The following is a 10,564-nucleotide window of genomic DNA, read 5'->3' as shown; positions in this document are numbered from 1 at the left end:
TTTCCCGGGTGCATTAGCAGGGAGCTGAATTGGAAATGGAACATCTGGAACTCAAACCCATGCTAATATGGGATGATGCTTGTGCTTCAAGAAGCAGCTTAACCCACTGCACCACAACGCTGGCCCCTTGGAACATTTTTTTTATCTATTTCAGTACACAGAGCCTAAGGCAGAGCTCGGTTCAGAGTAGGCCCTCGTCGTCTGTCTTCTGTATGCCCTTCTCCCCTTAGCCCTCATCCCAGAATTTGCAGCATTTTGCAGATCTGAGTCTAACAGGATTAAACCCAAGGTGATTCAGCCAAGGAGAGAGGCCCATGGTGAATGCGGATGGATCAGCCTTGAGAGGGGCTCTTGAGCCACTGAGACCTCCGCTGCAGTTCTCCCCTCCCATCTGGCCCTAGCAGGTGGGCAGAGTACATGAGACACTGGTCTTCTGCTTCATCTCCTGGGTCTAGAAACCCTGACCCATAGCCCAGGGGGGTTATGTGGATCAACCAGTAAGCCATAATTAACTGCGAAGTAAACATCAATGATTGTTGTCGCTGTCAGTTCCGGACTGGGAGAGAGAACCTGTTTGCACAGTGGCTCTCTGTGGGAGTTCAGAGCACCCCATAAACCTGCGAGGGGTGTGTCCTCCTCTGAAGTATGCTAGGAATACTTCAAAGTGTTTGAAGTATTTGAGTTCATACTGGAGAGGGTCCGTTTGTGACTGTGGGGACCCTGGTCACTGTCCCAGTATCAGAAGGGCTGCTTGGGGCAGAGGCTGTGCAGTTGTCCTGCAGAGGTCTGGAGGCAGAACTGGGGACAGTGGGGCGACAGGTGTTAGCTCAGGGAGATTAACAACTGGAAAAATTCAACCGTGAAAAATCAAGGAGTCCTACCCTGTAGAGACAGTGTAGCAAAGGCCAGATGACTTTTTTGTTTTCAGATAATTTATTGATTGATTATCTACCACGTGCAGGGCATTGTCCCAAGAGCTAGAGATACTGAAATGTGAATTAGGCAGGTTCTGTGCTTTTAGAGAGCTCCTGGTGTGAGAGAGAAGAAAAAGATCCATCTGCCTGTCCTTCCATCCGTCCAGCCATCTCTCCAGTGAGTATGTATGGAGCACCTTGCTGTGTGACCGGCATCATGGCACTGCAGGTGCAGCAGTTAACAAAGCAAAGGTGGCGCGTGAGATTGATGATGAGGATCTTCAAAACATGGAGTTAATGCTACCCACTTGAGAGTGATAATGAGCAAAGTGAGCATGAGACAAAATCGAATAGCTCATGGGGATGTAATCATAACTAACAAATGTAACAAATCAAATCATATTTTGACAACTGTTAGGGTAAAGGGAGTGTTCCGCCTGGAGCTGAAGAACAGAGTCAAGGGAAATTATTTGTAAACTTGTTCCTAGCATTCTCTGAAGACAGGCTAACCAGCCAGGGGCTGGAGACATCAGTCTGTCACGGCTCAGGGACACTGGCCATGGAAGTCATTCCACTCTTACTCTTTCAGACCCTCTTCTTCTTCTCTGGACTCACTCCTATTCCCATTCCAGTTTTCATTTAAATGCGCTATTCTCTGGAAAGCCTCTCCAGGTGCTATGTACTATGTACCCCTTCATGGGACTCCATACAGTTGTAGTGTATTGTGTATTTCTGTAGTGTCTGTCTTCCCCACTAGACTGGAAGCTGGTCAGTCTTATCCAACGTTGCATCTTATTGAACAGCAAGGCACCTGGTAAATGTTGTTTAAATACAGAATAAATAAACGCAAGATTAATGGGTCCGATTTTGTAGGAAGACTTTCCTCCAAGGCAAGAATTCTCGGGCCGTTGCCGCTGCTCACTAGGCTAATCCTCTGCCTGCGGCGCCAACACCCCGGGTTCTAGTTCCAGTTGGGGCGCCGGATTCTGTCCCGGTCACTCTTCTTCCAGTCCAGCTCTCTGCTGTGGCCCGGGAGTGCAGTGGAGGATGGCCCAGGCCCTTGGGCCCTGCTCCCGCATGGGAGACCAGGAGGAAGCACCTGGCTCCTGGGTTCGGATTGGTGCAGTGCGCTGGCCATGGCAGCCATTTGGGGAGTGAACAACGGAAGGAAGACCTTTCTCTCTGTCTCTCTGTCTCACTGTCTAACTGTGCCTGTCAAAAAAAAAAAAAAAAAAAAAAAAGAATGCTCGGGGCAGAGGTGTCTGGAATTCCTGGACACCTCATTCTCTTGGCAGCCCTCTAACATGTGTGAACAGAAACGCACCTGGTGACTTTAGAGCAATTGTGGAAGTGGTCACGGGAAAGTGGGCACCTGGCTTGAGTCTGGCATCAAAGACGGACTTTGGCATGTTGGGCTGAGGGAAAGAGGAAGATCACCTTGGGCAGAGATGGACAGCACGAGCCAAGACATCAAGTTGGGATTTAGAATGTGTGGGTTGACGGGCAGGGTAATCAGGAACAACCTGGGGAAGGCAGGCCTGGGTCCCAATCAGGCAGCAGGATGGAGAGGGAGGTGTTAACCACCTATTGGCAGGTTTTGCCTTAGAAGGAATCCGGGCATTGCAAGGGGAGGGAGGCAGTCAGGTCCTTATGTGGTTTTTCAAAGGGAATGGCATGGACAATAAGGACCAAAAGACTCGGGAGAAGGCCAGCTAGAATGGTTTCCAAAAGGATTTCACAGTGGGGTGCTACTATAGTGAGCTCAGAGAGTGCAGGCTCAGGCCCTTTTCTTTTTGGGCTCAGAAATCTGAGTTGTGAGGACTCAGGGAAGGTCCACGTCCACAAGGCTACTGTGTATAACCAGGATGTAAACTTAGTAATTTATAAGGACAACTACCATTGCTGGAGGAACCAAAGGCTCAGGCCCCATGGCAGGAGAGTTCTAGCCCCGCCAGCTGGCCACCCAAGAAGTCGTGTTATAATCAGGTGCCAGTTCATTCACTCAGAACAAGGAATCCAGTTGCCAAAGGATGCTTAAGTCCATTGGCTCGGGTATTCATTTCCTGTGGGTGGATCCACGTGAGAGGCTGAACTGTAATCCATTTGCTTGATACGGTTTAGAATTAAAGGGGAAACTTTAGGAGAATGTTCAGAGGCTTCTGTTGTAGGAAGACACTTGTCCCCAGAATGAAGAGGGCTCCTCTGCCCGGGATGGTGTTGGGTGAGCAATGCCAAGGTTTGCTAGTCTGACCTCGTTTTCTCAGGTTCTCAGGGCTCGTGGGCCCATGCACCTCGCTTCGCTCTGAACTTCCCTTCTTTAGCTGTGTTAACACTTCCACTTAGATTGCATCCAGTGTTCCTGTTCTGAGAACCGGCCTGTTTCTTTAAGGTGACTTAGCAGATCTCAGCGCCAATCCATTATGTATGAATGTCCCAGTTGGACTCTCCGAGGACAGTCTCCTGTCTCCGGTCTACTTCTTTCAGGATCGCTCGCTGTTTCCCCTACAACCGACAGCACTCCCAGCCTTGGGATTCTAGGGTAACCCCGAGCCCCAGAAGGCTTACAATCTTGTTTAACTGTCAGAATTTCACCAAGGACAGGAAACCTCAGCGATCACTCCCTGTCCACTCCGTCGGTGTGCTCCTCTGTCCTGCTGCCTGTTCTTTATTCCAATCCCCCAAGAACTTGGAAGTGAAGGGGCAGAGACGGGAACTGCTCACAGCTAATAAGAGGCGGCAACAAAGCTCAGGTCCCAGGCTCCCTCCTGCTACCTCCCGCTGCTTTGCTACAAAAAGGGAGATTCTTCTTCTAATCTCATCTCGGAGAAGAAATATCAGCTAACACTACTGCTGGGTTTAGGTTTAGTGGGAAAGCCATGGCTGGGAGCTCGTGTTTCAGAAAGAGGGCTTGCTGAGCAGGAGGTGGGTAACTCCCATTCCATCTCTGGCAAGTAGAACAGACCTCTGAAGGCAGAGCTGGAAGGAGCCATTGGAACAAAGACACGAGGGCCCCCTGGGAGGAGAAAGGGAGCTGGCTGTGGGGGTTGGGGGATGGTGGGGTGTGGGGGTGTTGTCACCAAGCACAGGAACACAGAGTCTTTTCCTCTACCCTGCTGCATAGGCAAGGCCCAGGCTTACCCTTTGCTTCTTTTCCCCAGATCGTCATGAGCGGTGATGGATATTGGGCATCTACCCTGTGCCGGGCTCAGGCTCAGGCTCAGGCCCAGGGATGTGCTTTCACTCCTAACAAGTTAATGTTTGCCTGCGCCCACGAAAAACTGCAACCCTTGGAGGGCTGTCACTTGCCCAGGTCACTAACACCTGGTGGAAGAGGGTTTCTCGGGTGCGTCTGCTTGGGTGTGAAACTCCAGCGTTTTCCACTATGCCTTGCTGATGCCCAGTACTTTCACATCTCAGGACAAGATGTCCTGATGCAGACCTCTTATGTCCCCCGGTCCTGCTGGCAGAGCGGTGAGAACAGGAGACACTGTGATCTCAGGGAGGCAGCGGAGTGTTGCCTTCAGTTGCCTGGTTCAAATGCAGGGGACACCCGCCCACTGTGTGACATGGATAAGCTGTGCCTCCCCAGGCCCCTCACATAATGGCATTCACTGTGTAGGAGTATTGTGAGGGTCAAAGATGCTAATGCAAGTACAGTGCTTAGAAAAGTGTCTGGTGCATGCTAAATGCTCAGTAAAATTAGCTTTTATTATCTTTTGATTAAACTGAGATCGCGACCTCAATCCAACCTGACCACTGGATCGGATTCAGGAAACACTGCAGCCTTGTTAACTGCATAACTCTAAATCATCTTTTGAGATGAATTGCTTTGAAAATGGGTCATTTTAGGCCGGCGCCATGGCTCAATAGGCTAATACTCTGCCTGTGCCACGGGCACACCAGGTTCCAGTCCCGGCCGGGGCGCCGGATTCTGTCCCGGTTGCCTCTCTTCCAGTCCAGCTCTCTGCTGTGGCCTGGGAGTGCAGTGGAGGATGGCTCAAGTGCTTGGGCGCTGCACCCACATGGGAGACCAGGAGAAACTCCTGGCTCCTGGCTTCGGATCAGCGTGGTGTGCTGACCACAGTGTGCCGGCCGCAGCGGCCATTAGAAATTGAACCAACGGAAAAGGAAGACCCTTCTCTCTGTCTCTCTCTCTCTCTCACTGTCCACTCTGCCTGTCAAAAAAAAAAAAAAAAAAAGAAAGAAAGAAAGAAAAAAGAAAAAGAAAATGGGTCATTTTAAAACAACATTTCTACTGGGGCTGACATGGGGGTGCAGCAGGTTAAGCCACAGCCTGCGATGCCCGCATCCCATATGCATACCAGTTCAATTCCTGGCTGCTCCACTTCTGATCCAGCAACTTGCTGATGTGGCTGGGAAGGCAGAGGAAGATGGCCCAAGTACTTGGGTCCCTGCCACTCACGTGGGAGACCCAGATGGAGTTTCCGGCTTCTGGCTTCTGTCTGGCCAAGCCTCGGCCGGCTTACATGAGACCCTTCGGGGACTCCAGGGGCACACTCTGGGTGGTCCCTGTAGTCGCCACTGTTGTACTTTCCTCTCCCTTTCCTAGAAAGCTTCCTGAAGTGACCTGGGTTCACTGGACAGTCGCCTTATGGTGGGTCCCAGCCGCTCTCTGCCTGCCCTGTGTAGGTAGGGCTGTGCGGCTGACTCCGGAAGGAAACCCCAGTCTGTCCGCACAGCCAACTGCAGGCCATTTAAGGGCAGCTCTGAGTTGCCACGCACATGCCAGGTGATAACAGCCGAGGGCAGGGACGTCCTGTGACTTGGGATTGTCGACTTAGGTGACAGGATTCAAACAAAAAGGACAGAACACCTGCAAGGCAGAAAGCCATGCGCTCAACTTGAAGCTTTCATCCAGTTCAGTTGCAGGACATTCACGGCACTTTGGGCAGGGGATGGGACCGGCTGTTACGGGAGACACATAAGTGGGTGACATTCTGCCCCTGAGTCAGGAGTGGCACTTCTCCCTCGCCAGTGAGGTCTGCCCTCCCACCCCACCCCCAGCCCCTACAATGCATTTTAAAGAAAAGGCAGAGTGAGAGAGAGAGCGCGTGCTTTTATTTTCTGGTTCACTCCCCAAATGGCCCCAACAGCAAGGCCTGGCCCAGGCTGAAGGCAGGAGCCAGGAGCTCCACCTGGGTCTCCCACATGGATGAGAGGGGGGGCCCAAGCTCCTGGGCCATCTTCTGGCACATATTAGCAGGGAGCGGGCTCAGAAGCGGAGCAGCCGGGACTCGCTGGTGCTCCAGCGTGGGATGCTGGCGTAGGGAGCAGTGGCTTAACCCGCAGTGCCACAGCTCTAGCCCCGGGGTTTGTCCCTTTCACTCACACTGCTGCAGTCACCCGTGCCCGGTCTCACGGTCTCCTTCCTCAGCCACAGTCCGGGCAGAGCAGCTGTGGTCACAAGACTGCCTCTCAGAGGGGCTTCCCACGGCCGACCTTGGAAGGCAAGTCTCTTCTCCATTTTAACCACACTCCCCCCATTGGGCCAAATTAACCTCCCCAGGTTTTCCCCAGTTGCTCCCTCTCCACCGTGTGCCCTCTGCCTGCCTTTTAGATTTCCCACGGTTCCCTCAAACCCTGTGTCTCATTCTTTTCCCATCTTCCTGCCCCCTCTGCATCTGTTCTGAAGCCTAGTGAGTCTTCCCTTTCAGTTCCTGACAGGAGAACTGTCGCATTGGAACCCTCTCCAATGCTGCCTCCTCCCTGCAGTCTCCCATGACTGCTGCTCTGTGCAGTGCCCTGTGTAGCCACGTGTACCCTGTGTCTGCCTTCACTGTACTTGGCTGGGCCTCCCTGTGTTCCAGGGCTCTCCTCCCATGAATTCCCGAGGAACCTGTGCTAGGATTGGTTTTGTCATTTTCCTCTGGCACAGCATGGCCTGGCATAGTATTTGTGTGGAGAAAATCGTACTGAGTGGGCCCGAGGAGATAAACTCAGTTCAAAGTGACAATGCAAGCCGCCAAGGTTCGATGACAGAGCGCCAAGCTGGAGTGGAATTCAGGCAGCACTGGGGATGAAACTATTCCCAGCAGGAAAGACTGAGAGAGGCTTCATTTCCCCTGCCAGCTAAACCTTGCCTGGCGCCTCCGCTGTGAGAGCTGTCCCTCCTGTGCACAACCCAGTAGTATAACTACAGGCTGCTCTGGGTTAAGATCCTTGAGGGCAGGGACCAAGCCTGTATCCTTGTCCAGTGCCTGGCATACAGCAGGTGCTCTTCAAATATTTGTGAGGGAAACAAGAAGAAAGGAGGAGAGGGCTGGTGCTGTGGTGTAGCTGGTAAGGCCGCCTCCTGGGAAGCCAGCAGCCCATATGGGTGCTTGTTCAAGTTCCAGCTGTACCTCTTCTGATCCAGCTCCTGCTAACGCACCTGGGAAAGCAGCGGAAGATGGTCCAAGTATTTGGGCCCCTGCCACCCATGTGGGAGAACTGTTAGAAGCTCCTGGCTCCTGGCTTCGGCCTGGCCCAGCCCTGGTTCTTGCGGCCACTTGGGGAGTGAAAAAGATCTCTTTCTGTGTCTCCCTCTCTCTCTCTGTAACTCTGACTTTCAAATAAAAAAATAAAGCTTAAAAAAAAAAAAAAAGAAGGAGAGGGTGATACTTTCATGCAGGGATAAGGGAAGGGGGCAGAGCTACAGAAAAACTGAATGGGAAGAGGTGTGGTTGTTTGTGGGGACCCTGCCCGCCTGGCGTAAGCTTGACCTGGTGGAGGTGTCAGCTGGCTATGGACTGCTCTCTGCAGGTGTGAATTCTGCCACTGAGTGCACCTGTGCCCCCTGCCACGCCCCTTCCCGGAACTGGTGCCCGGACACATTCCTTAGCCGCAGCTGGCAGCTGCAGTCCGTCCTGGCTCTGAACAGAGAGTCATTGTGACTGTGGGAGGCTTGTCTTGCACAAAGACCAGTCAGATGGCCACTCCGGGAAAGGTGGCTCGAAAACACAACAATCAAAGGCTTCTACCTGAGACCAGAGTCCCTCCCCCGCCCCCCACTCCCCACCCCACTCCCGTACAGGCAGGCAGCCTCAGGAGTGGCGTGCCTACCTCTCTGTGCCACCCGGCGGGGCGTGGTGGGGTAGAGGAAGGAGTCCTGGCTCCGACCTTTCTGAGAAACAAGCATAATTAGCTGTTTGCCTGCCTGTGAGTCGCACAGCTTTGGGGCCTTAATGATACGAGTCTCCTTTTCCTCCTCTATGGACTGTCTCATGGGACTATGCTGAGAACTGAAGAACCTGCGCCATAAATAACTCAGTTCAGCTCTGGACATAGAGAAAGCTCTAAGTCGATGGTAGCTGTCAGTCATCAAGATTATTTAAAAAAAACTATTCGAGGAAAGTATTCAAGGGTTTAGTGATGGGGACAGCTGTTGCATGTTCCCGAGCCCCGTGACAGGTCCCAGTTGTCTGGTGGAGCAGTCACAAAGCACTTGGTATCCCTTGCAACTTCTGCCTTTGTTGTGTCCTTACCATGTGCCTGTATTTATACACCACAGAAGGCACGACGCAGGGATGCTGTGTATTTTTAGCAATAATGCAATTATCCAATGGCTAATACTTATCCTCAGTTTGTTTCCTACTATCCCAAGCCTTGTGCGCCAGGAACACGTGACAAAGCACTTTCTTCACATTTTAGAGCACGTGCTTGTCATAGGCCCAGTTCCCAAGGGGCAGCATCTATTGCTTTGTGTGGAAAAGATCACAAGCTTGTAAGATCATTTGACAGCTAGTATTTCCATTATTTATTGTAGTTTTATTTATTTATTTTTTTGACAGAGTGAGACAGTGAGAGAGAGAGAGAGAGAGAAAGGTCTTCCTTTTTGCCGTTGGTTCACCCTTCAATGGCCGCCGCGGCCGGCGCACTGCGGCCGGCGCACCGCGCTGATCCGATGGCAGGAGCCAGGTTCTTCTCCTGGTCTCCCATGGGCTGCAGGACCCAAGCACTTGGGCCATCCTCCACTGCACTCCCTGGCCACAGCAGAGAGCTGGCCTGGAAGAGGGGCAACCGGGACAGAATCCGGTGCCCCGACCGGGACTAGAACCCGGTGTGCCGTCACCGCAAGGCGGAGGATTAGCCTATTGAGCCGTGGTGCCGGCCTATTGTAGTTTTAAATTAATTTTTTTCAGTTTGTTTGCTATCTATTTTGGTATGAAAGATGAAAGCATTTTCTCATGTGTATCTAGAACAATAGCTAGGAATTTGTGGGGAGGAAGGGAGGAAGGAAGATCGAGAGAGAATGATCGATTCCTCATTGTCATATTTGGTGTCAGGCAGGCGAAGAGTAGAGAAAAGGAGTAGAGGGTGGCAGGGAACAGGAAAGACATCATGAGTGGCCGGCGGTGGCTGAGTGGCTGAGTGCATCAGGCTGCGGACGAGAGGTTTCCACCAAGAACCCAGACGCAGTAGCAATCACAAGCAGATCGGACACGCGGCCCGCAGGAACTTCAGCAGGCTTTCGCAGATAGGGGTGACATGGCTCCTGCACCCTCACCTGCACTGAGGGCCCAAAGACAGGAGGGTTGGAGGCCTCGGAAGAGGATTCTTTGGAGGGAGCAGCTGAGGTGCTAAGGTGCCACTCCTTACTGTCAGTGCGGGGCAGTGCCCCCATCCTGGGCTTCCATGGCTGCAAGCAATGACCACAGACTTGTCAACGTTTCTTCTACAAAGGACTTATTTATCTACCTATTTATTTGAAAGGCAGAGTGGGAGAGAGAGAGGGAGAGAGGAAAAGAGAGAGAGAGAGAGAGAGAGAGAGAGAGAGAGAGAGAGAGATCTTTCATTTTTTAGTTCACTCCCCAAATACCAGCCAATAACAGCCAGTGCTGGGCCAGGTGCAAGCCAAGAACTCCATCTCGTTCTCCCACGTGGCAGGCAGGGGCCCAGGTACCTAGGCCATCATCTGCTGGGAGCTGGGACAGAAGTGGAGCAGCCAGGACTGGATCAGCTCTCCAATATGCGATGCCAGTGTTGCGAGCAACAGCTTAACCCACTGTGCCACAATGGCAGCCCCAGCCTTGTACACTCTTCTTAAAAGGTCAGTTACCCATGCAAACGCCTCTGTGGTCCTTGTCAAATTAGCTCATTGTAGCCAGAATTTCTTGAGCATCTCACAGGGTCAGAATCAACCGTCACGCAAGACAGACTTCGTTCTAAGACCCAGAGGTGCCTCCCTCACAGCACATTTCTTCTGTCTGTCTGCTGCCACCTGTCCGGGAGCATTTCTGCCTCAGATTCAATCATTTCCACATTGCAACTGCGGCAGAAACTCTAGCTGGGCCTGAGCTCGCTCTGTGTGTGTGTGTGTGTGTGCGATGATAAGAAACAGCTGTCCCCGGATTAATGCCGTCATTCCTGCTATGGCTCAGCCGTTCAGCTTGCTACAGCAATTGAAGTCTAGATGAATGTCTTTCTAAATTCAATCACTGCAAAATAAATACATCGCAGTAGCCTCATTAAACAAAATTGGAAGCCAGGAGAGGATGGGACCGGCTGATAGGAAATGAGAAAGAAGTAGGATGTCTCAAAGCGGCACTCATCCAGCTGCCCTTCAGAAACCTCCATCGGGCCTTGTTCAGCATGTGCGCATTCAGTTTTAGGAAAAAATGATGTTTCTGGGTGTGATGCTAACTTTCGCC

The sequence above is a fragment of the Lepus europaeus genome, chromosome 12, assembly GCF_033115175.1.
Source record: "Lepus europaeus isolate LE1 chromosome 12, mLepTim1.pri, whole genome shotgun sequence".
NCBI lineage: Eukaryota > Metazoa > Chordata > Mammalia > Lagomorpha > Leporidae > Lepus > Lepus europaeus.
Note: the sequence above shows the minus strand (reverse complement) of the source record.